General features: G+C 46.9%; 67 non-coding genes and 3 pseudogenes across 67 annotated transcripts; all 70 read right to left on the bottom strand.

The window, feature by feature from the left end:
• Positions 1-320: 320 nt before the first annotated feature.
• Positions 321-439, bottom strand: LOC138478803 (5S ribosomal RNA). The gene has a single exon (XR_011272636.1). It is a non-coding gene; the product is annotated as a 5S ribosomal RNA (ribosomal RNA).
• Positions 440-545: 106 nt separating this feature from the next.
• On the bottom strand, positions 546-664 carry LOC138476354 (5S ribosomal RNA). Its single transcript, XR_011270413.1, has one exon. It is a non-coding gene; the product is annotated as a 5S ribosomal RNA (ribosomal RNA).
• A 106-nt stretch (positions 665-770) lies between these two features.
• On the bottom strand, positions 771-889 carry LOC138480352 (5S ribosomal RNA). The gene has a single exon (XR_011274035.1). It is a non-coding gene; the product is annotated as a 5S ribosomal RNA (ribosomal RNA).
• A 464-nt stretch (positions 890-1353) lies between these two features.
• LOC138476353 (5S ribosomal RNA) lies at positions 1354-1472 on the bottom strand. Its single transcript, XR_011270412.1, has one exon. It is a non-coding gene; the product is annotated as a 5S ribosomal RNA (ribosomal RNA).
• A 106-nt stretch (positions 1473-1578) lies between these two features.
• On the bottom strand, positions 1579-1697 carry LOC138479707 (5S ribosomal RNA). Its single transcript, XR_011273457.1, has one exon. It is a non-coding gene; the product is annotated as a 5S ribosomal RNA (ribosomal RNA).
• Positions 1698-1803: 106 nt separating this feature from the next.
• On the bottom strand, positions 1804-1922 carry LOC138476352 (5S ribosomal RNA). Its single transcript, XR_011270411.1, has one exon. It is a non-coding gene; the product is annotated as a 5S ribosomal RNA (ribosomal RNA).
• A 463-nt stretch (positions 1923-2385) lies between these two features.
• Positions 2386-2504, bottom strand: LOC138476351 (5S ribosomal RNA). Its single transcript, XR_011270410.1, has one exon. It is a non-coding gene; the product is annotated as a 5S ribosomal RNA (ribosomal RNA).
• Positions 2505-2610: 106 nt separating this feature from the next.
• LOC138476350 (5S ribosomal RNA) lies at positions 2611-2729 on the bottom strand. Its single transcript, XR_011270409.1, has one exon. It is a non-coding gene; the product is annotated as a 5S ribosomal RNA (ribosomal RNA).
• A 106-nt stretch (positions 2730-2835) lies between these two features.
• LOC138479199 (5S ribosomal RNA) lies at positions 2836-2954 on the bottom strand. The gene has a single exon (XR_011272996.1). It is a non-coding gene; the product is annotated as a 5S ribosomal RNA (ribosomal RNA).
• Positions 2955-3418: 464 nt separating this feature from the next.
• Positions 3419-3537, bottom strand: LOC138476349 (5S ribosomal RNA). Its single transcript, XR_011270408.1, has one exon. It is a non-coding gene; the product is annotated as a 5S ribosomal RNA (ribosomal RNA).
• Positions 3538-3643: 106 nt separating this feature from the next.
• On the bottom strand, positions 3644-3762 carry LOC138476348 (5S ribosomal RNA). The gene has a single exon (XR_011270407.1). It is a non-coding gene; the product is annotated as a 5S ribosomal RNA (ribosomal RNA).
• Positions 3763-3868: 106 nt separating this feature from the next.
• Positions 3869-3987, bottom strand: LOC138479705 (5S ribosomal RNA). Its single transcript, XR_011273456.1, has one exon. It is a non-coding gene; the product is annotated as a 5S ribosomal RNA (ribosomal RNA).
• Positions 3988-4093: 106 nt separating this feature from the next.
• LOC138476347 (5S ribosomal RNA) lies at positions 4094-4212 on the bottom strand. Its single transcript, XR_011270406.1, has one exon. It is a non-coding gene; the product is annotated as a 5S ribosomal RNA (ribosomal RNA).
• A 463-nt stretch (positions 4213-4675) lies between these two features.
• On the bottom strand, positions 4676-4794 carry LOC138476345 (5S ribosomal RNA). The gene has a single exon (XR_011270405.1). It is a non-coding gene; the product is annotated as a 5S ribosomal RNA (ribosomal RNA).
• A 106-nt stretch (positions 4795-4900) lies between these two features.
• On the bottom strand, positions 4901-5019 carry LOC138476344 (5S ribosomal RNA). The gene has a single exon (XR_011270404.1). It is a non-coding gene; the product is annotated as a 5S ribosomal RNA (ribosomal RNA).
• Positions 5020-5125: 106 nt separating this feature from the next.
• Positions 5126-5244, bottom strand: LOC138477827 (5S ribosomal RNA). Its single transcript, XR_011271750.1, has one exon. It is a non-coding gene; the product is annotated as a 5S ribosomal RNA (ribosomal RNA).
• A 106-nt stretch (positions 5245-5350) lies between these two features.
• LOC138479307 (5S ribosomal RNA) lies at positions 5351-5469 on the bottom strand. The gene has a single exon (XR_011273094.1). It is a non-coding gene; the product is annotated as a 5S ribosomal RNA (ribosomal RNA).
• A 464-nt stretch (positions 5470-5933) lies between these two features.
• LOC138476342 (5S ribosomal RNA) lies at positions 5934-6052 on the bottom strand. Its single transcript, XR_011270402.1, has one exon. It is a non-coding gene; the product is annotated as a 5S ribosomal RNA (ribosomal RNA).
• A 106-nt stretch (positions 6053-6158) lies between these two features.
• On the bottom strand, positions 6159-6277 carry LOC138479397 (5S ribosomal RNA). The gene has a single exon (XR_011273176.1). It is a non-coding gene; the product is annotated as a 5S ribosomal RNA (ribosomal RNA).
• A 464-nt stretch (positions 6278-6741) lies between these two features.
• On the bottom strand, positions 6742-6860 carry LOC138476341 (5S ribosomal RNA). The gene has a single exon (XR_011270401.1). It is a non-coding gene; the product is annotated as a 5S ribosomal RNA (ribosomal RNA).
• A 106-nt stretch (positions 6861-6966) lies between these two features.
• On the bottom strand, positions 6967-7085 carry LOC138476340 (5S ribosomal RNA). The gene has a single exon (XR_011270400.1). It is a non-coding gene; the product is annotated as a 5S ribosomal RNA (ribosomal RNA).
• A 106-nt stretch (positions 7086-7191) lies between these two features.
• LOC138477940 (5S ribosomal RNA) lies at positions 7192-7310 on the bottom strand. Its single transcript, XR_011271853.1, has one exon. It is a non-coding gene; the product is annotated as a 5S ribosomal RNA (ribosomal RNA).
• A 106-nt stretch (positions 7311-7416) lies between these two features.
• LOC138478787 (5S ribosomal RNA) lies at positions 7417-7535 on the bottom strand. The gene has a single exon (XR_011272622.1). It is a non-coding gene; the product is annotated as a 5S ribosomal RNA (ribosomal RNA).
• A 464-nt stretch (positions 7536-7999) lies between these two features.
• LOC138476339 (5S ribosomal RNA) lies at positions 8000-8118 on the bottom strand. Its single transcript, XR_011270399.1, has one exon. It is a non-coding gene; the product is annotated as a 5S ribosomal RNA (ribosomal RNA).
• A 106-nt stretch (positions 8119-8224) lies between these two features.
• On the bottom strand, positions 8225-8343 carry LOC138478462 (5S ribosomal RNA). The gene has a single exon (XR_011272327.1). It is a non-coding gene; the product is annotated as a 5S ribosomal RNA (ribosomal RNA).
• A 463-nt stretch (positions 8344-8806) lies between these two features.
• Positions 8807-8925, bottom strand: LOC138476338 (5S ribosomal RNA). The gene has a single exon (XR_011270398.1). It is a non-coding gene; the product is annotated as a 5S ribosomal RNA (ribosomal RNA).
• A 106-nt stretch (positions 8926-9031) lies between these two features.
• LOC138480339 (5S ribosomal RNA) lies at positions 9032-9150 on the bottom strand. Its single transcript, XR_011274023.1, has one exon. It is a non-coding gene; the product is annotated as a 5S ribosomal RNA (ribosomal RNA).
• A 106-nt stretch (positions 9151-9256) lies between these two features.
• LOC138476336 (5S ribosomal RNA) lies at positions 9257-9375 on the bottom strand. Its single transcript, XR_011270396.1, has one exon. It is a non-coding gene; the product is annotated as a 5S ribosomal RNA (ribosomal RNA).
• Positions 9376-9481: 106 nt separating this feature from the next.
• LOC138479742 (5S ribosomal RNA) lies at positions 9482-9600 on the bottom strand. Its single transcript, XR_011273488.1, has one exon. It is a non-coding gene; the product is annotated as a 5S ribosomal RNA (ribosomal RNA).
• Positions 9601-10063: 463 nt separating this feature from the next.
• LOC138476334 (5S ribosomal RNA) lies at positions 10064-10182 on the bottom strand. The gene has a single exon (XR_011270395.1). It is a non-coding gene; the product is annotated as a 5S ribosomal RNA (ribosomal RNA).
• A 106-nt stretch (positions 10183-10288) lies between these two features.
• On the bottom strand, positions 10289-10397 carry LOC138474644 (5S ribosomal RNA; annotated as a pseudogene).
• A 106-nt stretch (positions 10398-10503) lies between these two features.
• On the bottom strand, positions 10504-10622 carry LOC138480426 (5S ribosomal RNA). Its single transcript, XR_011274102.1, has one exon. It is a non-coding gene; the product is annotated as a 5S ribosomal RNA (ribosomal RNA).
• Positions 10623-10728: 106 nt separating this feature from the next.
• Positions 10729-10847, bottom strand: LOC138476333 (5S ribosomal RNA). The gene has a single exon (XR_011270394.1). It is a non-coding gene; the product is annotated as a 5S ribosomal RNA (ribosomal RNA).
• Positions 10848-10953: 106 nt separating this feature from the next.
• Positions 10954-11072, bottom strand: LOC138476332 (5S ribosomal RNA). The gene has a single exon (XR_011270393.1). It is a non-coding gene; the product is annotated as a 5S ribosomal RNA (ribosomal RNA).
• A 464-nt stretch (positions 11073-11536) lies between these two features.
• LOC138476331 (5S ribosomal RNA) lies at positions 11537-11655 on the bottom strand. Its single transcript, XR_011270392.1, has one exon. It is a non-coding gene; the product is annotated as a 5S ribosomal RNA (ribosomal RNA).
• A 106-nt stretch (positions 11656-11761) lies between these two features.
• On the bottom strand, positions 11762-11880 carry LOC138476329 (5S ribosomal RNA). The gene has a single exon (XR_011270390.1). It is a non-coding gene; the product is annotated as a 5S ribosomal RNA (ribosomal RNA).
• A 106-nt stretch (positions 11881-11986) lies between these two features.
• Positions 11987-12105, bottom strand: LOC138477939 (5S ribosomal RNA). Its single transcript, XR_011271852.1, has one exon. It is a non-coding gene; the product is annotated as a 5S ribosomal RNA (ribosomal RNA).
• A 106-nt stretch (positions 12106-12211) lies between these two features.
• On the bottom strand, positions 12212-12330 carry LOC138478786 (5S ribosomal RNA). Its single transcript, XR_011272621.1, has one exon. It is a non-coding gene; the product is annotated as a 5S ribosomal RNA (ribosomal RNA).
• A 464-nt stretch (positions 12331-12794) lies between these two features.
• LOC138476328 (5S ribosomal RNA) lies at positions 12795-12913 on the bottom strand. The gene has a single exon (XR_011270389.1). It is a non-coding gene; the product is annotated as a 5S ribosomal RNA (ribosomal RNA).
• Positions 12914-13019: 106 nt separating this feature from the next.
• Positions 13020-13138, bottom strand: LOC138478460 (5S ribosomal RNA). Its single transcript, XR_011272326.1, has one exon. It is a non-coding gene; the product is annotated as a 5S ribosomal RNA (ribosomal RNA).
• Positions 13139-13601: 463 nt separating this feature from the next.
• On the bottom strand, positions 13602-13720 carry LOC138476327 (5S ribosomal RNA). Its single transcript, XR_011270388.1, has one exon. It is a non-coding gene; the product is annotated as a 5S ribosomal RNA (ribosomal RNA).
• Positions 13721-13826: 106 nt separating this feature from the next.
• Positions 13827-13945, bottom strand: LOC138479855 (5S ribosomal RNA). The gene has a single exon (XR_011273591.1). It is a non-coding gene; the product is annotated as a 5S ribosomal RNA (ribosomal RNA).
• Positions 13946-14051: 106 nt separating this feature from the next.
• Positions 14052-14170, bottom strand: LOC138476326 (5S ribosomal RNA). Its single transcript, XR_011270387.1, has one exon. It is a non-coding gene; the product is annotated as a 5S ribosomal RNA (ribosomal RNA).
• Positions 14171-14276: 106 nt separating this feature from the next.
• LOC138479741 (5S ribosomal RNA) lies at positions 14277-14395 on the bottom strand. The gene has a single exon (XR_011273487.1). It is a non-coding gene; the product is annotated as a 5S ribosomal RNA (ribosomal RNA).
• Positions 14396-14858: 463 nt separating this feature from the next.
• On the bottom strand, positions 14859-14977 carry LOC138476325 (5S ribosomal RNA). Its single transcript, XR_011270386.1, has one exon. It is a non-coding gene; the product is annotated as a 5S ribosomal RNA (ribosomal RNA).
• A 106-nt stretch (positions 14978-15083) lies between these two features.
• On the bottom strand, positions 15084-15192 carry LOC138474643 (5S ribosomal RNA; annotated as a pseudogene).
• Positions 15193-15298: 106 nt separating this feature from the next.
• Positions 15299-15417, bottom strand: LOC138480425 (5S ribosomal RNA). Its single transcript, XR_011274101.1, has one exon. It is a non-coding gene; the product is annotated as a 5S ribosomal RNA (ribosomal RNA).
• Positions 15418-15523: 106 nt separating this feature from the next.
• LOC138476323 (5S ribosomal RNA) lies at positions 15524-15642 on the bottom strand. Its single transcript, XR_011270385.1, has one exon. It is a non-coding gene; the product is annotated as a 5S ribosomal RNA (ribosomal RNA).
• Positions 15643-15748: 106 nt separating this feature from the next.
• Positions 15749-15867, bottom strand: LOC138476322 (5S ribosomal RNA). Its single transcript, XR_011270384.1, has one exon. It is a non-coding gene; the product is annotated as a 5S ribosomal RNA (ribosomal RNA).
• Positions 15868-16331: 464 nt separating this feature from the next.
• Positions 16332-16450, bottom strand: LOC138476321 (5S ribosomal RNA). Its single transcript, XR_011270383.1, has one exon. It is a non-coding gene; the product is annotated as a 5S ribosomal RNA (ribosomal RNA).
• Positions 16451-16556: 106 nt separating this feature from the next.
• On the bottom strand, positions 16557-16675 carry LOC138476320 (5S ribosomal RNA). The gene has a single exon (XR_011270382.1). It is a non-coding gene; the product is annotated as a 5S ribosomal RNA (ribosomal RNA).
• A 106-nt stretch (positions 16676-16781) lies between these two features.
• Positions 16782-16900, bottom strand: LOC138479854 (5S ribosomal RNA). The gene has a single exon (XR_011273590.1). It is a non-coding gene; the product is annotated as a 5S ribosomal RNA (ribosomal RNA).
• A 106-nt stretch (positions 16901-17006) lies between these two features.
• On the bottom strand, positions 17007-17125 carry LOC138476319 (5S ribosomal RNA). Its single transcript, XR_011270381.1, has one exon. It is a non-coding gene; the product is annotated as a 5S ribosomal RNA (ribosomal RNA).
• Positions 17126-17231: 106 nt separating this feature from the next.
• Positions 17232-17349, bottom strand: LOC138480305 (5S ribosomal RNA). The gene has a single exon (XR_011273992.1). It is a non-coding gene; the product is annotated as a 5S ribosomal RNA (ribosomal RNA).
• A 464-nt stretch (positions 17350-17813) lies between these two features.
• On the bottom strand, positions 17814-17932 carry LOC138477666 (5S ribosomal RNA). The gene has a single exon (XR_011271604.1). It is a non-coding gene; the product is annotated as a 5S ribosomal RNA (ribosomal RNA).
• A 106-nt stretch (positions 17933-18038) lies between these two features.
• LOC138474565 (5S ribosomal RNA) lies at positions 18039-18147 on the bottom strand (annotated as a pseudogene).
• A 106-nt stretch (positions 18148-18253) lies between these two features.
• Positions 18254-18372, bottom strand: LOC138479853 (5S ribosomal RNA). The gene has a single exon (XR_011273589.1). It is a non-coding gene; the product is annotated as a 5S ribosomal RNA (ribosomal RNA).
• Positions 18373-18478: 106 nt separating this feature from the next.
• LOC138476317 (5S ribosomal RNA) lies at positions 18479-18597 on the bottom strand. Its single transcript, XR_011270379.1, has one exon. It is a non-coding gene; the product is annotated as a 5S ribosomal RNA (ribosomal RNA).
• A 106-nt stretch (positions 18598-18703) lies between these two features.
• LOC138476316 (5S ribosomal RNA) lies at positions 18704-18822 on the bottom strand. Its single transcript, XR_011270378.1, has one exon. It is a non-coding gene; the product is annotated as a 5S ribosomal RNA (ribosomal RNA).
• A 464-nt stretch (positions 18823-19286) lies between these two features.
• On the bottom strand, positions 19287-19405 carry LOC138476315 (5S ribosomal RNA). The gene has a single exon (XR_011270377.1). It is a non-coding gene; the product is annotated as a 5S ribosomal RNA (ribosomal RNA).
• A 106-nt stretch (positions 19406-19511) lies between these two features.
• Positions 19512-19630, bottom strand: LOC138477876 (5S ribosomal RNA). Its single transcript, XR_011271795.1, has one exon. It is a non-coding gene; the product is annotated as a 5S ribosomal RNA (ribosomal RNA).
• Positions 19631-19736: 106 nt separating this feature from the next.
• On the bottom strand, positions 19737-19855 carry LOC138479852 (5S ribosomal RNA). Its single transcript, XR_011273588.1, has one exon. It is a non-coding gene; the product is annotated as a 5S ribosomal RNA (ribosomal RNA).
• A 106-nt stretch (positions 19856-19961) lies between these two features.
• On the bottom strand, positions 19962-20080 carry LOC138476314 (5S ribosomal RNA). Its single transcript, XR_011270376.1, has one exon. It is a non-coding gene; the product is annotated as a 5S ribosomal RNA (ribosomal RNA).
• A 106-nt stretch (positions 20081-20186) lies between these two features.
• LOC138476312 (5S ribosomal RNA) lies at positions 20187-20305 on the bottom strand. Its single transcript, XR_011270375.1, has one exon. It is a non-coding gene; the product is annotated as a 5S ribosomal RNA (ribosomal RNA).
• Positions 20306-20769: 464 nt separating this feature from the next.
• On the bottom strand, positions 20770-20888 carry LOC138480183 (5S ribosomal RNA). Its single transcript, XR_011273889.1, has one exon. It is a non-coding gene; the product is annotated as a 5S ribosomal RNA (ribosomal RNA).
• Positions 20889-20994: 106 nt separating this feature from the next.
• LOC138478458 (5S ribosomal RNA) lies at positions 20995-21113 on the bottom strand. The gene has a single exon (XR_011272324.1). It is a non-coding gene; the product is annotated as a 5S ribosomal RNA (ribosomal RNA).
• Positions 21114-21587: 474 nt separating this feature from the next.
• Positions 21588-21706, bottom strand: LOC138476311 (5S ribosomal RNA). The gene has a single exon (XR_011270374.1). It is a non-coding gene; the product is annotated as a 5S ribosomal RNA (ribosomal RNA).
• Positions 21707-21812: 106 nt separating this feature from the next.
• On the bottom strand, positions 21813-21931 carry LOC138479704 (5S ribosomal RNA). Its single transcript, XR_011273455.1, has one exon. It is a non-coding gene; the product is annotated as a 5S ribosomal RNA (ribosomal RNA).
• A 106-nt stretch (positions 21932-22037) lies between these two features.
• Positions 22038-22156, bottom strand: LOC138479198 (5S ribosomal RNA). Its single transcript, XR_011272995.1, has one exon. It is a non-coding gene; the product is annotated as a 5S ribosomal RNA (ribosomal RNA).
• Positions 22157-22620: 464 nt separating this feature from the next.
• Positions 22621-22739, bottom strand: LOC138476310 (5S ribosomal RNA). Its single transcript, XR_011270373.1, has one exon. It is a non-coding gene; the product is annotated as a 5S ribosomal RNA (ribosomal RNA).
• Between the last annotated feature and the right edge of the window lie 25 nt (positions 22740-22764).

Here is a 22764-nt window from a genome sequence, read left to right as displayed (position 1 = left end):
TCCTATGTCTGGTAGGATAACTTTAATCCATCCATCCTGTTTCTGTTGCAGGGAGGTGGAGAGAACAATCAACACAATAACGGCTTTCTTTCATGCCTCTTGAAGGACTCAATATTCTCTGTACTGCATTACATGTGAAAGTCGATTTATTACCCATGAACACACTACCTGTATGCTAATTATATGTAAATAGGTAGCTCCAGCCCTCATAATGTTGTCCAACATTTCCGCTATAAAACGGGATAAAATTATTTTGGAAACATACCAAATTTGAAAAGTAATTGAGAAGTTGTGCAATTACTAATCATGGAGCACAAAATACCCTACAGCACCTGGTATTCCCAGGCGGTCTCCCATCCAGGTACTAACTAGGCCCGACACTGCTTAGCTTCCGAGATCAGACGAGATCGGGCGCATTCAGTGTGGTGTGGCCGTAGGCTCTGGTCCTAGTGAGTTTTGTACTTTTAAGCATCTAGTCGGCTAGACCTTGCAGTTTTGAAAGGCAATTGAGAAATGGCTCACTTCCTGAACTTGGAGCACAAAAAAGCCTACAGCACCTGGTATTCCCAGGCGGTCTCCCATCCAGGTACTAACTAGGCCCGACACTGCTTAGCTTCCGAGATCAGACGAGATCGGGCGCATTCAGTGTGGTGTGGCCGTAGGCTCTGGGCCTAGTGAGTTTTGTACTTTTAAGCATCTAGTCGGCTAGACCTTGCAGTTTTGAAAGGCAATTGAGAAATGGCTCACTTCCTGAACTTGGAGCACAAAAAAGCCTACAGCACCTGGTATTCCCAGGCGGTCTCCCATCCAGGTACTAACTAGGCCCGACACTGCTTAGCTTCCGAGATCAGACGAGATCGGGCGCATTCAGTCTGGTGTGGCCTTAGGCTCTAGTAATGCTAAGAATATTACTCTTATGCATTTGCATTTAGTAAGCTAAGCCATGCAGCCACTTGCAACATGATACCACGCTCATCGCTCGATCAGCGCTCGATCAGGCGAGATATATAAGACTGGTGGGCCCATTCAGGACTCCTATGTCTGGTAGGATAACTTTAATCCATCCATCCTGTTTCTGTTGCAGGGAGGTGGAGAGAACAATCAACACAATAACGGCTTTCTTTCATGCCTCTTGAAGGACTCAATATTCTCTGTACTGCATTACATGTGAAAGTCGATTTATTACCCATGAACACACTACCTGTATGCTAATTATATGTAAATAGGTAGCTCCAGCCCTCATAATGTTGTCCAACATTTCCGCTATAAAACGGGATAAAATTATTTTGGAAACATACCAAATTTGAAAAGTAATTGAGAAGTTGTGCAATTACTAATCATGGAGCACAAAATAGCCTACAGCACCTGGTATTCCCAGGCGGTCTCCCATCCAGGTACTAACTAGGCCCGACACTGCTTAGCTTCCGAGATCAGACGAGATCGGGCGCATTCAGTGTGGTGTGGCCGTAGGCTCTGGGCCTAGTGAGTTTTGTACTTTTAAGCATCTAGTCGGCTAGACCTTGCAGTTTTGAAAGGCAATTGAGAAATGGCTCACTTCCTGAACTTGGAGCACAAAAAAGCCTACAGCACCTGGTATTCCCAGGCCGTCTCCCATCCAGGTACTAACTAGGCCCGACACTGCTTAGCTTCCGAGATCAGACGAGATCGGGCGCATTCAGTGTGGTGTGGCCGTAGGCTCTGGGCCTAGTGAGTTTTGTACCTTTAAGCATCTAGTCGGCTAGACCTTGCAGTTTTGAAAGGCAATTGAGAAATGGCTCACTTCCTGAACTTGGAGCACAAAAAAGCCTACAGCACCTGGTATTCCCAGGCGGTCTCCCATCCAGGTACTAACTAGGCCCGACACTGCTTAGCTTCCGAGATCAGACGAGATCGGGCGCATTCAGTGTGGTGTGGCCGTAGGCTCTAGAAATGCTAAGAATATTACTCTTATGCATTTGCATTTAGTAAGCTAAGCCATGCAGCCACTTGCAACATGATACCACGCTCATCGTTCGATCAGGCTCGATCAGGCGAGATATATAAGACTGGTGGGCCCATTCAGGACTCCTATGTCTGGTAGGATAACTTTAATCCATCCATCCTGTTTCTGTTGCAGGGAGGTGGAGAGAACAATCAACACAATAACGGCTTTCTTTCATGCCTCTTGAAGGACTCAATATTCTCTGTACTGCATTACATGTGAAAGTCGATTTATTACCCATGAACACACTACCTGTATGCTAATTATATGTAAATAGGTAGCTCCAGCCCTCATAATGTTGTCCAACATTTCCGCTATAAAACGGGATAAAATTATTTTGGAAACATACCAAATTTGAAAAGTAATTGAGAAGTTGTGCAATTACTAATCATGGAGCACAAAATAGCCTACAGCACCTGGTATTCCCAGGCGGTCTCCCATCCAGGTACTAACTAGGCCCGACACTGCTTAGCTTCCGAGATCAGACGAGATCGGGCGCATTCAGTGTGGTGTGGCCGTAGGCTCAGGGCCTAGTGAGTTTTGTACTTTTAAGCATCTAGTCGGCTAGACCTTGCAGTTTTGAAAGGCAATTGAGAAATGGCTCACTTCCTGAACTTGGAGCACAAAAAAGCCTACAGCACCTGGTATTCCCAGGCGGTCTCCCATCCAGGTACTAACTAGGCCCGACACTGCTTAGCTTCCGAGATCAGACGAGATCGGGCGCATTCAGTGTGGTGTGGCCGTAGGCTCTGGGCCTAGTGAGTTTTGTACTTTTAAGCATCTAGTCGGCTAGACCTTGCAGTTTTGAAAGGCAATTGAGAAATGGCTCACTTCCTGAACTTGGAGCACAAAAAAGCCTACAGCACCTGGTATTCCCAGGCGGTCTCCCATCCAGGTACTAACTAGGCCCGACACTGCTTAGCTTCCGAGATCAGACGAGATCGGGCGCATTCAGTCTGGTGTGGCCGTAGGCTCTAGTAATGCTAAGAATATTACTCTTATGCATTTGCATTTAGTAAGCTAAGCCATGCAGCCACTTGCAACATGATACCACGCTCATCGCTCGATCAGCGCTCGATCAGGCGAGATATATAAGACTGGTGGGCCCATTCAGGACTCCTATGTCTGGTAGGATAACTTTAATCCATCCATCCTGTTTCTGTTGCAGGGAGGTGGAGAGAACAATCAACACAATAACGGCTTTCTTTCATGCCTCTTGAAGGACTCAATATTCTCTGTACTGCATTACATGTGAAAGTCGATTTATTACCCATGAACACACTACCTGTATGCTAATTATATGTAAATAGGTAGCTCCAGCCCTCATAATGTTGTCCAACATTTCCGCTATAAAACGGGATAAAATTATTTTGGAAACATACCAAATTTGAAAAGTAATTGAGAAGTTGTGCAATTACTAATCATGGAGCACAAAATAGCCTACAGCACCTGGTATTCCCAGGCGGTCTCCCATCCAGGTACTAACTAGGCCCGACACTGCTTAGCTTCCGAGATCAGACGAGATCGGGCGCATTCAGTGTGGTGTGGCCGTAGGCACTGGGCCTAGTGAGTTTTGTACTTTTAAGCATCTAGTCGGCTAGACCTTGCAGTTTTGAAAGGCAATTGAGAAATGGCTCACTTCCTGAACTTGGAGCACAAAAAAGCCTACAGCACCTGGTATTCCCAGGCGGTCTCCCATCCAGGTACTAACTAGGCCCGACACTGCTTAGCTTCCGAGATCAGACGAGATCGGGCGCATTCAGTGTGGTGTGGCCGTAGGCTCTGGTCCTAGTGAGTTTTGTACTTTTAAGCATCTAGTCGGCTAGACCTTGCAGTTTTGAAAGGCAATTGAGAAATGGCTCACTTCCTGAACTTGGAGCACAAAAAAGCCTACAGCACCTGGTATTCCCAGGCCGTCTCCCATCCAGGTACTAACTAGGCCCGACACTGCTTAGCTTCCGAGATCAGACGAGATCGGGCGCATTCAGTGTGGTGTGGCCGTAGGCTCTGGGCCTAGTGAGTTTTGTACTTTTAAGCATCTAGTCGGCTAGACCTTGCAGTTTTGAAAGGCAATTGAGAAATGGCTCACTTCCTGAACTTGGAGCACAAAAAAGCCTACAGCACCTGGTATTCCCAGGCGGTCTCCCATCCAGGTACTAACTAGGCCCGACACTGCTTAGCTTCCGAGATCAGACGAGATCGGGCGCATTCAGTGTGGTGTGGCCGTAGGCTCTAGAAATGCTAAGAATATTACTCTTATGCATTTGCATTTAGTAAGCTAAGCCATGCAGCCACTTGCAACATGATACCACGCTCATCGCTCGATCAGGCTCGATCAGGCGAGATATATAAGACTGGTGGGCCCATTCAGGACTCCTATGTCTGGTAGGATAACTTTAATCCATCCATCCTGTTTCTGTTGCAGGGAGGTGGAGAGAACAATCAACACAATAACGGCTTTCTTTCATGCCTCTTGAAGGACTCAATATTCTCTGTACTGCATTACATGTGAAAGTCGATTTATTACCCATGAACACACTACCTGTATGCTAATTATATGTAAATAGGTAGCTCCAGCCCTCATAATGTTGTCCAACATTTCCGCTATAAAACGGGATAAAATTATTTTGGAAACATACCAAATTTGAAAAGTAATTGAGAAGTTGTGCAATTACTAATCATGGAGCACAAAATAGCCTACAGCACCTGGTATTCCCAGGCGGTCTCCCATCCAGGTACTAACTAGGCCCGACACTGCTTAGCTTCCGAGATCAGACGAGATCGGGCGCATTCAGTGTGGTGTGGCCGTAGGCTCAGGGCCTAGTGAGTTTTGTACTTTTAAGCATCTAGTCGGCTAGACCTTGCAGTTTTGAAAGGCAATTGAGAAATGGCTCACTTCCTGAACTTGGAGCACAAAAAAGCCTACAGCACCTGGTATTCCCAGGCGGTCTCCCATCCAGGTACTAACTAGGCCCGACACTGCTTAGCTTCCGAGATCAGACGAGATCGGGCGCATTCAGTGTGGTGTGGCCGTAGGCTCTGGTCCTAGTGAGTTTTGTACTTTTAAGCATCTAGTCGGCTAGACCTTGCAGTTTTGAAAGGCAATTGAGAAATGGCTCACTTCCTGAACTTGGAGCACAAAAAAGCCTACAGCACCTGGTATTCCCAGGCGGTCTCCCATCCAGGTACTAACTAGGCCCAACACTGCTTAGCTTCCGAGATCAGACGAGATCAGGCGCATTCAGTGTGGTGTGGCCGTAGGCTCTGGGCCTAGTGAGTTTTGTACTTTTAAGCATCTAGTCGGCTAGACCTTGCAGTTTTGAAAGGCAATTGAGAAATGGCTCACTTCCTGAACTTGGAGCACAAAAAAGCCTACAGCACCTGGTATTCCCAGGCGGTCTCCCATCCAGGTACTAACTAGGCCCGACACTGCTTAGCTTCCGAGATCAGACGAGATTGGGCGCATTCAGTGTGGTGTGGCCGTAGGCTCGAGTAATGCTAAGAATATTACTCTTATGCATTTGCATTTAGTAAGCTAAGCCATGCAGCCACTTGCAACATGATACCACGCTCATCGGTCGATCAGCGCTCGATCAGGCGAGATATATAAGACTGGTGGGCCCATTCAGGACTCCTATGTCTGGTAGGATAACTTTAATCCATCCATCCTGTTTCTGTTGCAGGGAGGTGGAGAGAACAATCAACACAATAACGCCTTTCTTTCATGCCTCTTGAAGGACTCAATATTCTCTGTACTGCATTACATGTGAAAGTCGATTTATTACCCATGAACACACTACCTGTATGCTAATTATATGTAAATAGGTAGCTCCAGCCCTCATAATGTTGTCCAACATTTCCGCTATAAAACGGGATAAAATTATTTTGGAAACATACCAAATTTGAAAAGTAATTGAGAAGTTGCGCAATTACTAATCATGGAGCACAAAATAGCCTACAGCACCTGGTATTCCCAGGCGGTCTCCCATCCAGGTACTAACTAGGCCCGACACTGCTTAGCTTCCGAGATCAGACGAGATCGGGCGCATTCAGTGTGGTGTGGCCGTAGGCTCTGGGCCTAGTGAGTTTTGTACTTTTAAGCATCTAGTCGGCTAGACCTTGCAGTTTTGAAAGGCAATTGAGAAATGGCTCACTTCCTGAACTTGGAGCACAAAAAAGCCTACAGCACCTGGTATTCCCAGGCAGTCTCCCATCCAGGTACTAACTAGGCCCGACACTGCTTAGCTTCCAAGATCAGACGAGATTGGGCGCATTCAGTGTGGTGTGGCCGTAGGCTCTAGTAATGCTAAGAATATTACTCTTATGCATTTGCATTTAGTAAGCTAAGCCATGCAGCCACTTGCAACATGATACCACGCTCATCGCTCGATCAGCGCTCGATCAGGCGAGATATATAAGACTGGTGGGCCCATTCAGGACTCCTATGTCTGGTAGGATAACTTTAATCCATCCATCCTGTTTCTGTTGCAGGGAGGTGGAGAGAACAATCAACACAATAACGGCTTTCTTTCATGCCTCTTGAAGGACTCAATATTCTCTGTACTGCATTACATGTGAAAGTCGATTTATTACCCATGAACACACTACCTGTATGCTAATTATATGTAAATAGGTAGCTCCAGCCCTCATAATGTTGTCCAACATTTCCGCTATAAAACGGGATAAAATTATTTTGGAAACATACCAAATTTGAAAAGTAATTGAGAAGTTGTGCAATTACTAATCATGGAGCACAAAATAGCCTACAGCACCTGGTATTCCCAGGCGGTCTCCCATCCAGGTACTAACTAGGCCCGACACTGCTTAGCTTCCGAGATCAGACGAGATCGGGCGCATTCAGTGTGGTGTGGCCGTAGGCTCAGGGCCTAGTGAGTTTTGTACTTTTAAGCATCTAGTCGGCTAGACCTTGCAGTTTTGAAAGGCAATTGAGAAATGGCTCACTTCCTGAACTTGGAGCACAAAAAAGCCTACAGCACCTGGTATTCCCAGGCGGTCTCCCATCCAGGTACTAACTAGGCCCGACACTGCTTAGCTTCCGAGATCAGACGAGATCGGGCGCATTCAGTGTGGTGTGGCCGTAGGCTCTGGTCCTAGTGAGTTTTGTACTTTTAAGCATCTAGTCGGCTAGACCTTGCAGTTTTGAAAGGCAATTGAGAAATGGCTCACTTCCTGAACTTGGAGCACAAAAAAGCCTACAGCACCTGGTATTCCCAGGCGGTCTCCCATCCAGGTACTAACTAGGCCCGACACTGCTTAGCTTCCGAGATCAGAGGAGATCGGGCGCATTCAGTGTGGTGTGGCCGTAGGCTCTGGGCCTACTGAGTTTTGTACTTTTAAGCATCTAGTCGGCTAGACCTTGCAGTTTTGAAAGGCAATTGAGAAATGGCTCACTTCCTGAACTTGGAGCACAAAAAAGCCTATAGCACCTGGTATTCCCAGGCGGTCTCCCATCCAGGTACTAACTAGGCCCGACACTGCTTAGCTTCCGAGATCAGACGAGATCGGGCGCATTCAGTGTGGTGTGGCCGTAGGCTCGAGTAATGCTAAGAATATTACTCTTATGCATTTGCATTTAGTAAGCTAAGCCATGCAGCCACTTGCAACATGATACCACGCTCATCGCTCGATCAGCGCTCGATCAGGCGAGATATATAAGACTGGTGGGCCCATTCAGGACTCCTATGTCTGGTAGGATAACTTTAATCCATCCATCCTGTTTCTGTTGCAGGGAGGTGGAGAGAACAATCAACACAATAACGGCTTTCTTTCATGCCTCTTGAAGGACTCAATATTCTCTGTACTGCATTACATGTGAAAGTCGATTTATTACCCATGAACACACTACCTGTATGCTAATTATATGTAAATAGGTAGCTCCAGCCCTCATAATGTTGTCCAACATTTCCGCTATAAAACGGGATAAAATTATTTTGGAAACATACCAAATTTGAAAAGTAATTGAGAAGTTGCGCAATTACTAATCATGGAGCACAAAATAGCCTACAGCACCTGGTATTCCCAGGCGGTCTCCCATCCAGGTACTAACTAGGCCCGACACTGCTTAGCTTCCGAGATCAGACGAGATCGGGCGCATTCAGTGTGGTGTGGCCGTAGGCTCTGGGCCTAGTGAGTTTTGTACTTTTAAGCATCTAGTCGGCTAGACCTTGCAGTTTTGAAAGGCAATTGAGAAATGGCTCACTTCCTGAACTTGGAGCACAAAAAAGCCTACAGCACCTGGTATTCCCAGGCAGTCTCCCATCCAGGTACTAACTAGGCCCGACACTGCTTAGCTTCCGAGATCAGACGAGATCGGGCGCATTCAGTGTGGTGTGGCCGTAGGCTCTAGAAATGCTAAGAATATTACTCTTATGCATTTGCATTTAGTAAGCTAAGCCATGCAGCCACTTGCAACATGATACCACGCTCATCGCTCGATCAGGCTCGATCAGGCGAGATATATAAGACTGGTGGGCCCATTCAGGACTCCTATGTCTGGTAGGATAACTTTAATCCATCCATCCTGTTTCTGTTGCAGGGAGGTGGAGAGAACAATCAACACAATAACGGCTTTCTTTCATGCCTCTTGAAGGACTCAATATTCTCTGTACTGCATTACATGTGAAAGTCGATTTATTACCCATGAACACACTACCTGTATGCTAATTATATGTAAATAGTTAGCTCCAGCCCTCATAATGTTGTCCAACATTTCCGCTATAAAACGGGATAAAATTATTTTGGAAACATACCAAATTTGAAAAGTAATTGAGAAGTTGTGCAATTACTAATCATGGAGCACAAAATAGCCTACAGCACCTGGTATTCCCAGGCGGTCTCCCATCCAGGTACTAACTAGGCCCGACACTGCTTAGCTTCCGAGATCAGACGAGATCGGGCGCATTCAGTGTGGTGTGGCCGTAGGCTCTGGGCCTAGTGAGTTTTGTACTTTTAAGCATCTAGTCGGCTAGACCTTGCAGTTTTGAAAGGCAATTGAGAAATGGCTCACTTCCTGAACTTGGAGCACAAAAAAGCCTACAGCACCTGGTATTCCCAGGCGGTCTCCCATCCAGGTACTAACTAGGCCCGACACTGCTTAGCTTCTGAGATCAGTCGAGATCGGGCACATTCAGTGTGGTGTGGCCGTAGGCTCTGGTCCTAGTGAGTTTTGTACTTTTAAGCATCTAGTCGGCTAGACCTTGCAGTTTTGAAAGGCAATTGAGAAATGGCTCACTTCCTGAACTTGGAGCACAAAAAAGCCTACAGCACCTGGTATTCCCAGGCGGTCTCCCATCCAGGTACTAACTAGGCCCGACACTGCTTAGCTTCCGAGATCAGACGAGATCGGGCGCATTCAGTGTGGTGTGGCCGTAGGCTCTGGGCCTAGTGAGTTTTGTACTTTTAAGCATCTAGTCGGCTAGACCTTGCAGTTTTGAAAGGCAATTGAGAAATGGCTCACTTCCTGAACTTGGAGCACAAAAAAGCCTACAGCACCTGGTATTCCCAGGCAGTCTCCCATCCAGGTACTAACTAGGCCCGACACTGCTTAGCTTCCGAGATCAGACGAGATCGGGCGCATTCAGTGTGGTGCGGCCGTAGGCTCTAGAAATGCTAAGAATATTACTCTTATGCATTTGCATTTAGTAAGCTAAGCCATGCAGCCACTTGCAACATGATACCACGCTCATCGCTCGATCAGGCTCGATCAGGCGAGATATATAAGACTGGTGGGCCCATTCAGGACTCCTATGTCTGGTAGGATAACTTTAATCCATCCATCCTGTTTCTGTTGCAGGGAGGTGGAGAGAACAATCAACACAATAACGGCTTTCTTTCATGCCTCTTGAAGGACTCAATATTCTCTGTACTGCATTACATGTGAAAGTCGATTTATTACCCATGAACACACTACCTGTATGCTAATTATATGTAAATAGGTAGCTCCAGCCCTCATAATGTTGTCCAACATTTCCGCTATAAAACGGGATAAAATTATTTTGGAAACATACCAAATTTGAAAAGTAATTGAGAAGTTGTGCAATTACTAATCATGGAGCACAAAATAGCCTACAGCACCTGGTATTCCCAGGCGGTCTCCCATCCAGGTACTAACTAGGCCCGACACTGCTTAGCTTCCGAGATCAGACGAGATCGGGCGCATTCAGTGTGGTGTGGCCGTAGGCTCTGGGCCTAGTGAGTTTTGTACTTTTAAGCATCTAGTCGGCTAGACCTTGCAGTTTTGAAAGGCAATTGAGAAATGGCTCACTTCCTGAACTTGGAGCACAAAAATGCCTACAGCACCTGGTATTCCCAGGCGGTCTCCCATCCAGGTACTAACTAGGCCCGACACTGCTTAGCTTCCGAGATCAGACGCATTCAGTGTGGTGTGGCCGTAGGCTCTGGTCCTAGTGAGTTTTGTACTTTTAAGCATCTAGTCGGCTAGACCTTGCAGTTTTGAAAGGCAATTGAGAAATGGCTCACTTCCTGAACTTGGAGCACAAAAAAGCCTACAGCACCTGGTATTCCCAGGCGGTCTCCCATCCAGGTACTAACTAGGCCCGACACTGCTTAGCTTCTGAGATTAGACGAGATCGGGCACATTCAGTGTGGTGTGGCCGTAGGCTCTGGTCCTAGTGAGTTTTGTACTTTTAAGCATCTAGTCGGCTAGACCTTGCAGTTTTGAAAGGCAATTGAGAAATGGCTCACTTCCTGAACTTGGAGCACAAAAAAGCCTACAGCACCTGGTATTCCCAGGCGGTCTCCCATCCAGGTACTAACTAGGCCCGACACTGCTTAGCTTCCGAGATCAGACGAGATCGGGCGCATTCAGTGTGGTGTGGCCGTAGGCTCTGGGCCTAGTGAGTTTTGTACTTTTAAGCATCTAGTCGGCTAGACCTTGCAGTTTTGAAAGGCAATTGAGAAATGGCTCACTTCCTGAACTTGGAGCACAAAAAAGCCTACAGCACCTGGTATTCCCAGGCGGTCTCCCATCCAGGTACTAACTAGGCCCGACACTGCTTAGCTTCCGAGATCAGACGAGATCGGGCGCATTCAGTGTGGTGTGGCCGTAGGCTCTAGAAATGCTAAGAATATTACTCTTATGCATTTGCATTTAGTAAGCTAAGATATGCAGCCACTTGCAACATGATACCACGCTCATCGCTCGATCAGCGCTTGATCAGGCGAGATATATAAGACTGGTGGGCCCATTCAGGACTCCTATGTCTGGTAGGATAACTTTAATCCATCCATCCTGTTTCTGTTGCAGGGAGGTGGAGAGAACAATCAACACAATAACGGCTTTCTTTCATGCCTCTTGAAGGACTCAATATTCTCTGTACTGCATTACATGTGAAAGTCGATTTATTACCCATGAACACACTACCTGTATGCTAATTATATGTAAATAGGTAGCTCCAGCCCTCATAATGTTGTCCAACATTTCCGCTATAAAACGGGATAAAATTATTTTGGAAACATACCAAATTTGAAAAGTAATTGAGAAGTTGCGCAATTACTAATCATGGAGCACAAAATAGCCTACAGCACCTGGTATTCCCAGGCGGTCTCCCATCCAGGTACTAACTAGGCCCGACACTGCTTAGCTTCCGAGATCAGACGAGATCGGGCGCATTCAGTGTGGTGTGGCCGTAGGCTCTGGGCCTAGTGAGTTTTGTACTTTTAAGCATCTAGTCGGCTAGACCTTGCAGTTTTGAAAGGCAATTGAGAAATGGCTCACTTCCTGAACTTGGAGCACAAAAAAGCCTACAGCACCTGGTATTCCCAGGCGGTCTCCCATCCAGGTACTAACTAGGCCCGACACTGCTTAGCTTCCGAGATCAGACGAGATCGGGCGCATTCAGTGTGGTGTGGCCGTAGGCTCTGGTCCTAGTGAGTTTTGTACTTTTAAGCATCTAGTCGGCTAGACCTTGCAGTTTTGAAAGGCAATTGAGAAATGGCTCACTTCCTGAACTTGGAGCACAAAAAAGCCTACAGCACCTGGTATTCCCAGGCGGTCTCCCATCCAGGTACTAACTAGGCCCGACACTGCTTAGCTTCCGAGATCAGAGGAGATCGGGCGCATTCAGTGTGGTGTGGCCGTAGGCTCTGGGCCTACTGAGTTTTGTACTTTTAAGCATCTAGTCGGCTAGACCTTGCAGTTTTGAAAGGCAATTGAGAAATGGCTCACTTCCTGAACTTGGAGCACAAAAAAGCCTATAGCACCTGGTATTCCCAGGCGGTCTCCCATCCAGGTACTAACTAGGCCCGACACTGCTTAGCTTCCGAGATCAGACGAGATCGGGCGCATTCAGTGTGGTGTGGCCGTAGGCTCGAGTAATGCTAAGAATATTACTCTTATGCATTTGCATTTAGTAAGCTAAGCCATGCAGCCACTTGCAACATGATACCACGCTCATCGCTCGATCAGCGCTCGATCAGGCGAGATATATAAGACTGGTGGGCCCATTCAGGACTCCTATGTCTGGTAGGATAACTTTAATCCATCCATCCTGTTTCTGTTGCAGGGAGGTGGAGAGAACAATCAACACAATAACGGCTTTCTTTCATGCCTCTTGAAGGACTCAATATTCTCTGTACTGCATTACATGTGAAAGTCGATTTATTACCCATGAACACACTACCTGTATGCTAATTATATGTAAATAGGTAGCTCCAGCCCTCATAATGTTGTCCAACATTTCCGCTATAAAACGGGATAAAATTATTTTGGAAACATACCAAATTTGAAAAGTAATTGAGAAGTTGCGCAATTACTAATCATGGAGCACAAAATAGCCTACAGCACCTGGTATTCCCAGGCGGTCTCCCATCCAGGTACTAACTAGGCCCGACACTGCTTAGCTTCCGAGATCAGACGAGATCGGGCGCATTCAGTGTGGTGTGGCCGTAGGCTCTGGGCCTAGTGAGTTTTGTACTTTTAAGCATCTAGTCGGCTAGACCTTGCAGTTTTGAAAGGCAATTGAGAAATGGCTCACTTCCTGAACTTGGAGCACAAAAAAGCCTACAGCACCTGGTATTCCCAGGCAGTCTCCCATCCAGGTACTAACTAGGCCCGACACTGCTTAGCTTCCGAGATCAGACGAGATCGGGCGCATTCAGTGTGGTGTGGCCGTAGGCTCTAGAAATGCTAAGAATATTACTCTTATGCATTTGCATTTAGTAAGCTAAGCCATGCAGCCACTTGCAACATGATACCACGCTCATCGCTCGATCAGGCTCGATCAGGCGAGATATATAAGACTGGTGGGCCCATTCAGGACTCCTATGTCTGGTAGGATAACTTTAATCCATCCATCCTGTTTCTGTTGCAGGGAGGTGGAGAGAACAATCAACACAATAACGGCTTTCTTTCATGCCTCTTGAAGGACTCAATATTCTCTGTACTGCATTACATGTGAAAGTCGATTTATTACCCATGAACACACTACCTGTATGCTAATTATATGTAAATAGTTAGCTCCAGCCCTCATAATGTTGTCCAACATTTCCGCTATAAAACGGGATAAAATTATTTTGGAAACATACCAAATTTGAAAAGTAATTGAGAAGTTGTGCAATTACTAATCATGGAGCACAAAATAGCCTACAGCACCTGGTATTCCCAGGCGGTCTCCCATCCAGGTACTAACTAGGCCCGACACTGCTTAGCTTCCGAGATCAGACGAGATCGGGCGCATTCAGTGTGGTGTGGCCGTAGGCTCTGGGCCTAGTGAGTTTTGTACTTTTAAGCATCTAGTCGGCTAGACCTTGCAGTTTTGAAAGGCAATTGAGAAATGGCTCACTTCCTGAACTTGGAGCACAAAAAAGCCTACAGCACCTGGTATTCCCAGGCGGTCTCCCATCCAGGTACTAACTAGGCCCGACACTGCTTAGCTTCTGAGATCAGACGAGATCGGGCACATTCAGTGTGGTGTGGCCGTAGGCTCTGGTCCTAGTGAGTTTTGTACTTTTAAGCATCTAGTCGGCTAGACCTTGCAGTTTTGAAAGGCAATTGAGAAATGGCTCACTTCCTGAACTTGGAGCACAAAAAAGCCTACAGCACCTGGTATTCCCAGGCGGTCTCCCATCCAGGTACTAACTAGGCCCGACACTGCTTAGCTTCCGAGATCAGACGAGATCGGGCGCATTCAGTGTGGTGTGGCCGTAGGCTCTGGGCCTAGTGAGTTTTGTACTTTTAAGCATCTAGTCGGCTAGACCTTGCAGTTTTGAAAGGCAATTGAGAAATGGCTCACTTCCTGAACTTGGAGCACAAAAAAGCCTACAGCACCTGGTATTCCCAGGCAGTCTCCCATCCAGGTACTAACTAGGCCCGACACTGCTTAGCTTCCGAGATCAGACGAGATCGGGCGCATTCAGTGTGGTGCGGCCGTAGGCTCTAGAAATGCTAAGAATATTACTCTTATGCATTTGCATTTAGTAAGCTAAGCCATGCAGCCACTTGCAACATGATACCACGCTCATCGCTCGATCAGGCTCGATCAGGCGAGATATATAAGACTGGTGGGCCCATTCAGGACTCCTATGTCTGGTAGGATAACTTTAATCCATCCATCCTGTTTCTGTTGCAGGGAGGTGGAGAGAACAATCAACACAATAACGGCTTTCTTTCATGCCTCTTGAAGGACTCAATATTCTCTGTACTGCATTACATGTGAAAGTCGATTTATTACCCATGAACACACTACCTGTATGCTAATTATATGTAAATAGGTAGCTCCAGCCCTCATAATGTTGTCCAACATTTCCGCTATAAAACGGGATAAAATTATTTTGGAAACATACCAAATTTGAAAAGTAATTGAGAAGTTGTGCAATTACTAATCATGGAGCACAAAATAGCCTACAGCACCTGGTATTCCCAGGCGGTCTCCCATCCAGGTACTAACTAGGCCCGACACTGCTTAGCTTCCGAGATCAGACGAGATCGGGCGCATTCAGTGTGGTGTGGCCGTAGGCTCTGGGCCTAGTGAGTTTTGTACTTTTAAGCATCTAGTCGGCTAGACCTTGCAGTTTTGAAAGGCAATTGAGAAATGGCTCACTTCCTGAACTTGGAGCACAAAAATGCCTACAGCACCTGGTATTCCCAGGCGGTCTCCCATCCAGGTACTAACTAGGCCCGACACTGCTTAGCTTCCGAGATCAGACGCATTCAGTGTGGTGTGGCCGTAGGCTCTGGTCCTAGTGAGTTTTGTACTTTTAAGCATCTAGTCGGCTAGACCTTGCAGTTTTGAAAGGCAATTGAGAAATGGCTCACTTCCTGAACTTGGAGCACAAAAAAGCCTACAGCACCTGGTATTCCCAGGCGGTCTCCCATCCAGGTACTAACTAGGCCCGACACTGCTTAGCTTCTGAGATTAGACGAGATCGGGCACATTCAGTGTGGTGTGGCCGTAGGCTCTGGTCCTAGTGAGTTTTGTACTTTTAAGCATCTAGTCGGCTAGACCTTGCAGTTTTGAAAGGCAATTGAGAAATGGCTCACTTCCTGAACTTGGAGCACAAAAAAGCCTACAGCACCTGGTATTCCCAGGCGGTCTCCCATCCAGGTACTAACTAGGCCCGACACTGCTTAGCTTCCGAGATCAGACGAGATCGGGCGCATTCAGTGTGGTGTGGCCGTAGGCTCTGGGCCTAGTGAGTTTTGTACTTTTAAGCATCTAGTCGGCTAGACCTTGCAGTTTTGAAAGGCAATTGAGAAATGGCTCACTTCCTGAACTTGGAGCACAAAAAAGCCTACAGCACCTGGTATTCCCAGGCGGTCTCCCATCCAGGTACTAACTAGGCCCGACACTGCTTAGCTTCCGAGATCAGACGAGATCGGGCGCATTCAGTGTGGTGTGGCCGTAGGCTCTAGAAATGCTAAGAATATTACTCTTATGCATTTGCATTTAGTAAGCTAAGATATGCAGCCACTTGCAACATGATACCACGCTCATCGCTCGATCAGCGCTTGATCAGGCGAGATATATAAGACTGGTGGGCCCATTCAGGACTCCTATGTCTGGTAGGATAACTTTAATCCATCCATCCTGTTTCTGTTGCAGGGAGGTGGAGAGAACAATCAACACAATAACGGCTTTCTTTCATGCCTCTTGAAGGACTCAATATTCTCTGTACTGCATTACATGTGAAAGTCGATTTATTACCCATGAACACACTACCTGTATGCTAATTATATGTAAATAGGTAGCTCCAGCCCTCATAATGTTGTCCAACATTTCCGCTATAAAACGGGATAAAATTATTTTGGAAACATACCAAATTTGAAAAGTAATTGAGAAGTTGCGCAATTACTAATCATGGAGCACAAAATAGCCTACAGCACCTGGTATTCCCAGGCGGTCTCCCATCCAGGTACTAACTAGGCCCGACACTGCTTAGCTTCCGAGATCAGACGAGATCGGGCGCATTCAGTGTGGTGTGGCCGTAGGCTCTGGGCCTAGTGAGTTTTGTACTTTTAAGCATCTAGTCGGCTAGACCTTGCAGTTTTGAAAGGCAATTGAGAAATGGCTCACTTCCTGAACTTGGAGCACAAAAAAGCCTACAGCACCTGGTATTCCCAGGCGGTCTCCCATCCAGGTACTAACTAGGCCCGACACTGCTTAGCTTCCGAGATCAGACGAGATCGGGCGCATTCAGTGTGGTGTGGCCGTAGGCTCTGGTCCTAGTGAGTTTTGTACTTTTAAGCATCTAGTCGGCTAGACCTTGCAGTTTTGAAAGGCAATTGAGAAATGGCTCACTTCCTGAACTTGGAGCACAAAAAAGCCTACAGCACCTGGTATTCCCAGGCGGTCTCCCATCCAGGTACTAACTAGGCCCGACACTGCTTAGCTTCTGAGATCAGACGAGATCGGGCACATTCAGTGTGGTGTGGCCGTAGGCTCTGGTCCTAGTGAGTTTTGTACTTTTAAGCATCTAGTCGGCTAGACCTTGCAGTTTTGAAAGGCAATTGAGAAATGGCTCACTTCCTGAACTTGGAGCACAAAAAAGCCTACAGCACCTGGTATTCCCAGGCGGTCTCCCATCCAGGTACTAACTAGGCCCGACACTGCTTAGCTTCCGAGATCAGACGAGATCGGGCGCATTCAGTGTGGTGTGGCCGTAGGCTCTGGGCCTAGTGAGTTTTGTACTTTTAAGCATCTAGTCGGCTAGACCTTGCAGTTTTGAAAGGCAATTGAGAAATGGCTCACTTCCTGAACTTGGAGCACAAAAAAGCCTACAGCACCTGGTATTCCCAGGCGGTCTCCCATCCAGGTACTAACTAGGCCCGACACTGCTTAGCTTCGAGATCAGACGAGATCGGGCGCATTCAGTGTGGTGTGGCCGTAGGCTCTAGAAATGCTAAGAATATTACTCTTATGCATTTGCATTTAGTAAGCTAAGCCATGCAGCCACTTGCAACATGATACCACGCTCATCGCTCGATCAGCGCTTGATCAGGCGAGATATATAAGACTGGTGGGCCCATTCAGGACTCCTATGTCTGGTAGGATAACTTTAATCCATCCATCCTGTTTCTGTTGCAGGGAGGTGGAGAGAACAATCAACACAATAACGGCTTTCTTTCATGCCTCTTGAAGGACTCAATATTCTCTGTACTGCATTACATGTGAAAGTCGATTTATTACCCATGAACACACTACCTGTATGCTAATTATATGTAAATAGGTAGCTCCAGCCCTCATAATGTTGTCCAACATTTCCGCTATAAAACGGGATAAAATTATTTTGGAAACATACCAAATTTGAAAAGTAATTGAGAAGTTGCGCAATTACTAATCATGGAGCACAAAATAGCCTACAGCACCTGGTATTCCCAGGCGGTCTCCCATCCAGGTACTAACTAGGCCCGACACTGCTTAGCTTCCGAGATCAGACGAGATCGGGCGCATTCAGTGTGGTGTGGCTGTAGGCTCTGGGCCTAGTGAGTTTTGTACTTTTAAGCATCTAGTCGGCTAGACCTTGCAGTTTTGAAAGGCAATTGAGAAATGGCTCACTTCCTGAACTTGGAGCACAAAAAAGCCTACAGCACCTGGTATTCCCAGGCGGTCTCCCATCCAGGTACTAACTAGGCCCGACACTGCTTAGCTTCCGAGATCAGACGCATTCAGTGTGGTGTGGCCGTAGGCTCTGGTCCTAGTGAGTTTTGTACTTTTAAGCATCTAGTCGGCTAGACCTTGCAGTTTTGAAAGGCAATTGAGAAATGGCTCACTTCCTGAACTTGGAGCACAAAAAAGCCTACAGCACCTGGTATTCCCAGGCGGTCTCCCATCCAGGTACTAACTAGGCCCGACACTGCTTAGCTTCTGAGATCAGACGAGATCGGGCACATTCAGTGTGGTGTGGCCGTAGGCTCTGGTCCTAGTGAGTTTTGTACTTTTAAGCATCTAGTCGGCTAGACCTTGCAGTTTTGAAAGGCAATTGAGAAATGGCTCACTTCCTGAACTTGGAGCACAAAAAAGCCTACAGCACCTGGTATTCCCAGGCGGTCTCCCATCCAGGTACTAACTAGGCCCGACACTGCTTAGCTTCCGAGATCAGACGAGATCGGGCGCATTCAGTGTGGTGTGGCCGTAGGCTCTGGGCCTAGTGAGTTTTGTACTTTTAAGCATCTAGTCGGCTAGACCTTGCAGTTTTGAAAGGCAATTGAGAAATGGCTCACTTCCTGAACTTGGAGCACAAAAAAGCCTACAGCACCTGGTATTCCCAGGCGGTCTCCCATCCAGGTACTAACTAGGCCCGACACTGCTTAGCTTCCGAGATCAGACGAGATCGGGCGCATTCAGTGTGGTGTGGCCGTAGGCTCTAGAAATGCTAAGAATATTACTCTTATGCATTTGCATTTAGTAAGCTAAGCCATGCAGCCACTTGCAACATGATACCACGCTCATCGCTCGATCAGCGCTTGATCAGGCGAGATATATAAGACTGGTGGGCCCATTCAGGACTCCTATGTCTGGTAGGATAACTTTAATCCATCCATCCTGTTTCTGTTGCAGGGAGGTGGAGAGAACAATCAACACAATAACGGCTTTCTTTCATGCCTCTTGAAGGACTCAATATTCTCTGTACTGCATTACATGTGAAAGTCGATTTATTACCCATGAACACACTACCTGTATGCTAATTATATGTAAATAGGTAGCTCCAGCCCTCATAATGTTGTCCAACATTTCCGCTATAAAACGGGATAAAATTATTTAGGAAACATACCAAATTTGAAAAGTAATTGAGAAGTTGCGCAATTACTAATCATGGAGCACAAAATAGCCTACAGCACCTGGTATTCCCAGGCGGTCTCCCATCCAGGTACTAACTAGGCCCGACACTGCTTAGCTTCCGAGATCAGACGAGATCGGGCGCATTCAGTGTGGTGTGGCCGTAGGCTCTGGGCCTAGTGAGTTTTGTACTTTTAAGCATCTAGTCGGCTAGACCTTGCAGTTTTGAAAGGCAATTGAGAAATGGCTCACTTCCTGAACTTGGAGCACAAAAAAGCCTACAGCACCTGATATTCCCAGGCGGTCTCCCATCCAGGTACTAACTAGGCCCGACACTGCTTAGCTTCCGAGATCAGACGAGATCGGGCGCATTCAGTGTGGTGTGGCCGTAGGCTCTGGTCCTAGTGAGTTTTGTACTTTTAAGCATCTAGTCGGCTAGACCTTGCAGTTTTGAAAGGCAATTGAGAAATGGCTCACTTCCTGAACTTGGAGCACAAAAAAGCCTACAGCACCTGGTATTCCCAGGCGGTCTCCCATCCAGGTACTAACTAGGCCCGACACTGCTTAGCTTCTGAGATCAGACGAGATCGGGCACATTCAGTGTGGTGTGGCCGTAGGCTCTGGTCCTAGTGAGTTTTGTACTTTTAAGCATCTAGTCGGCTAGACCTTGCAGTTTTGAAAGGCAATTGAGAAATGGCTCACTTCCTGAACTTGGAGCACAAAAAAGCCTACAGCACCTGGTATTCCCAGGCGGTCTCCCATCCAGGTACTAACTAGGCCCGACACTGCTTAGCTTCCGAGATCAGACGAGATCGGGCGCATTCAGTGTGGTGTGGCCGTAGGCTCTGGGCCTAGTGAGTTTTGTACTTTTAAGCATCTAGTCGGCTAGACCTTGCAGTTTTGAAAGGCAATTGAGAAATGGCTCACTTCCTGAACTTGGAGCACAAAAAAGCCTACAGCACCTGGTATTCCCAGGCGGTCTCCCATCCAGGTACTAACTAGGCCCGACACTGCTTAGCTTCCGAGATCAGACGAGATCGGGCGCATTCAGTGTGGTGTGGCCGTAGGCTCTAGAAATGCTAAGAATATTACTCTTATGCATTTGCATTTAGTAAGCTAAGCCATGCAGCCACTTGCAACATGATACCACGCTCATCGCTCGATCAGCGCTTGATCAGGCGAGATATATAAGACTGGTGGGCCCATTCAGGACTCCTATGTCTGGTAGGATAACTTTAATCCATCCATCCTGTTTCTGTTGCAGGGAGGTGGAGAGAACAATCAACACAATAACGGCTTTCTTTCATGCCTCTTGAAGGACTCAATATTCTCTGTACTGCATTACATGTGAAAGTCGATTTATTACCCATGAACACACTACCTGTATGCTAATTATATGTAAATAGGTAGCTCCAGCCCTCATAATGTTGTCCAACATTTCCGCTATAAAACGGGATAAAATTATTTTGGAAACATACCAAATTTGAAAAGTAATTGAGAAGTTGCGCAATTACTAATCATGGAGCACAAAATAGCCTACAGCACCTGGTATTCCCAGGCCGTCTCCCATCCAGGTACTAACTAGGCCCGACACTGCTTAGCTTCCGAGATCAGACGAGATCGGGCGCATTCAGTGTGGTGCGGCCGTAGGCTCTGGGCCTAGTGAGTTTTGTACTTTTAAGCATCTAGTCGGCTAGACCTTGCAGTTTTGAAAGGCAATTGAGAAATGGCTCACTTCCTGAACTTGGAGCACAAAAAAGCCTACAGCACCTGGTATTCCCAGGCAGTCTCCCATCCAGGTACTAACTAGGCCCGACACTGCTTAGCTTCCGAGATCAGACGAGATCGGGCGCATTCAGTGTGGTGTGGCCGTAGGCTCTAGAAATGCTAAGAATATTACTCTTATGCATTTGCATTTAGTAAGCTAAGCCATGCAGCCACTTGCAACATGATACCACGCTCATCGCTCGATCAGCGCTCGATCAGGCTCGATCAGGCGAGATATATAAGACTGGTGGGCCCATTCAGGACTCCTATGTCTGGTAGGATAACTTTAATCCATCCATCCTGTTTCTGTTGCAGGGAGATGGAGAGAACAATCAACACAATAACGGCTTTCTTTCATGCCTCTTGAAGGACTCAATATTCTCTGTACTGCATTACATGTGAACGTCGATTTATTACCCATGAACACACTACCTGTATGCTAATTATATGTAAATAGGTAGCTCCAGCCCTCATAATGTTGTCCAACATTTCCGCTATAAAACGGGATAAAATTATTTTGGAAACATACCAAATTTGAAAAGTAATTGAGAAGTTGTGCAATTACTAATCATGGAGCACAAAATAGCCTACAGCACCTGGTATTCCCAGGCGGTCTCCCATCCAGGTACTAACTAGGCCCGACACTGCTTAGCTTCCGAGATCAGACGAGATCGGGCGCATTCAGTGTGGTGTGGCCGTAGGCTCTGGTCCTAGTGAGTTTTGTACTTTTAAGCATCTAGTCGGCTAGACCTTGCAGTTTTGAAAGGCAATTGAGAAATGGCTCACTTCCTGAACTTGGAGCACAAAAAAGCCTACAGCACCTGGTATTCCCAGGCCGTCTCCCATCCAGGTACTAACTAGGCCCGACACTGCTTAGCTTCCGAGATCAGACGAGATCGGGCGCATTCAGTGTGGTGTGGCCGTAGGCTCTGGGCCTAGTGAGTTTTGTACTTTTAAGCATCTAGTCGGCTAGACCTTGCAGTTTTGAAAGGCAATTGAGAAATGGCTCACTTCCTGAACTTGGAGCACAAAAAAGCCTACAGCACCTGGTATTCCCAGGCGGTCTCCCATCCAGGTACTAACTAGGCCCGACACTGCTTAGCTTCCGAGATCAGACGAGATCGGGCGCATTCAGTCTGGTGTGGCCGTAGGCTCTAGTAATGCTAAGAATATTACTCTTATGCATTTGCATTTAGTAAGCTAAGCCATGCAGCCACTTGCAACATGATACCACGCTCATCGCTCGATCAGCGCTCGATCAGGCGAGATATATAAGACTGGTGGGCCCATTCAGGACTCCTATGTCTGGTAGGATAACTTTAATCCATCCATCCTGTTTCTGTTGCAGGGAGGTGGAGAGAACAATCAACACAATAACGGCTTTCTTTCATGCCTCTTGAAGGACTCAATATTCTCTGTACTGCATTACATGTGAAAGTCGATTTATTACCCATGAACACACTACCTGTATGCTAATTATATGTAAATAGGTAGCTCCAGCCCTCATAATGTTGTCCAACATTTCCGCTATAAAACGGGATAAAATTATTTTGGAAACATACCAAATTTGAAAAGTAATTGAGAAGTTGTGCAATTACTAATCATGGAGCACAAAATAGCCTACAGCACCTGGTATTCCCAGGCGGTCTCCCATCCAGGTACTAACTAGGCCCGACACTGCTTAGCTTCCGAGATCAGACGAGATCGGGCGCATTCAGTGTGGTGTGGCCGTAGGCTCTGGGCCTAGTGAGTTTTGTACTT

The sequence above is a fragment of the Ambystoma mexicanum genome, chromosome 8, assembly GCF_040938575.1.
Source record: "Ambystoma mexicanum isolate Mex_15411 chromosome 8, UKY_AmexF1_1, whole genome shotgun sequence".
In the NCBI taxonomy this organism is placed as follows: Eukaryota; Metazoa; Chordata; class Amphibia; order Caudata; family Ambystomatidae; genus Ambystoma; species Ambystoma mexicanum.
This window is presented reverse-complemented; position numbering and strand designations above follow the sequence as displayed.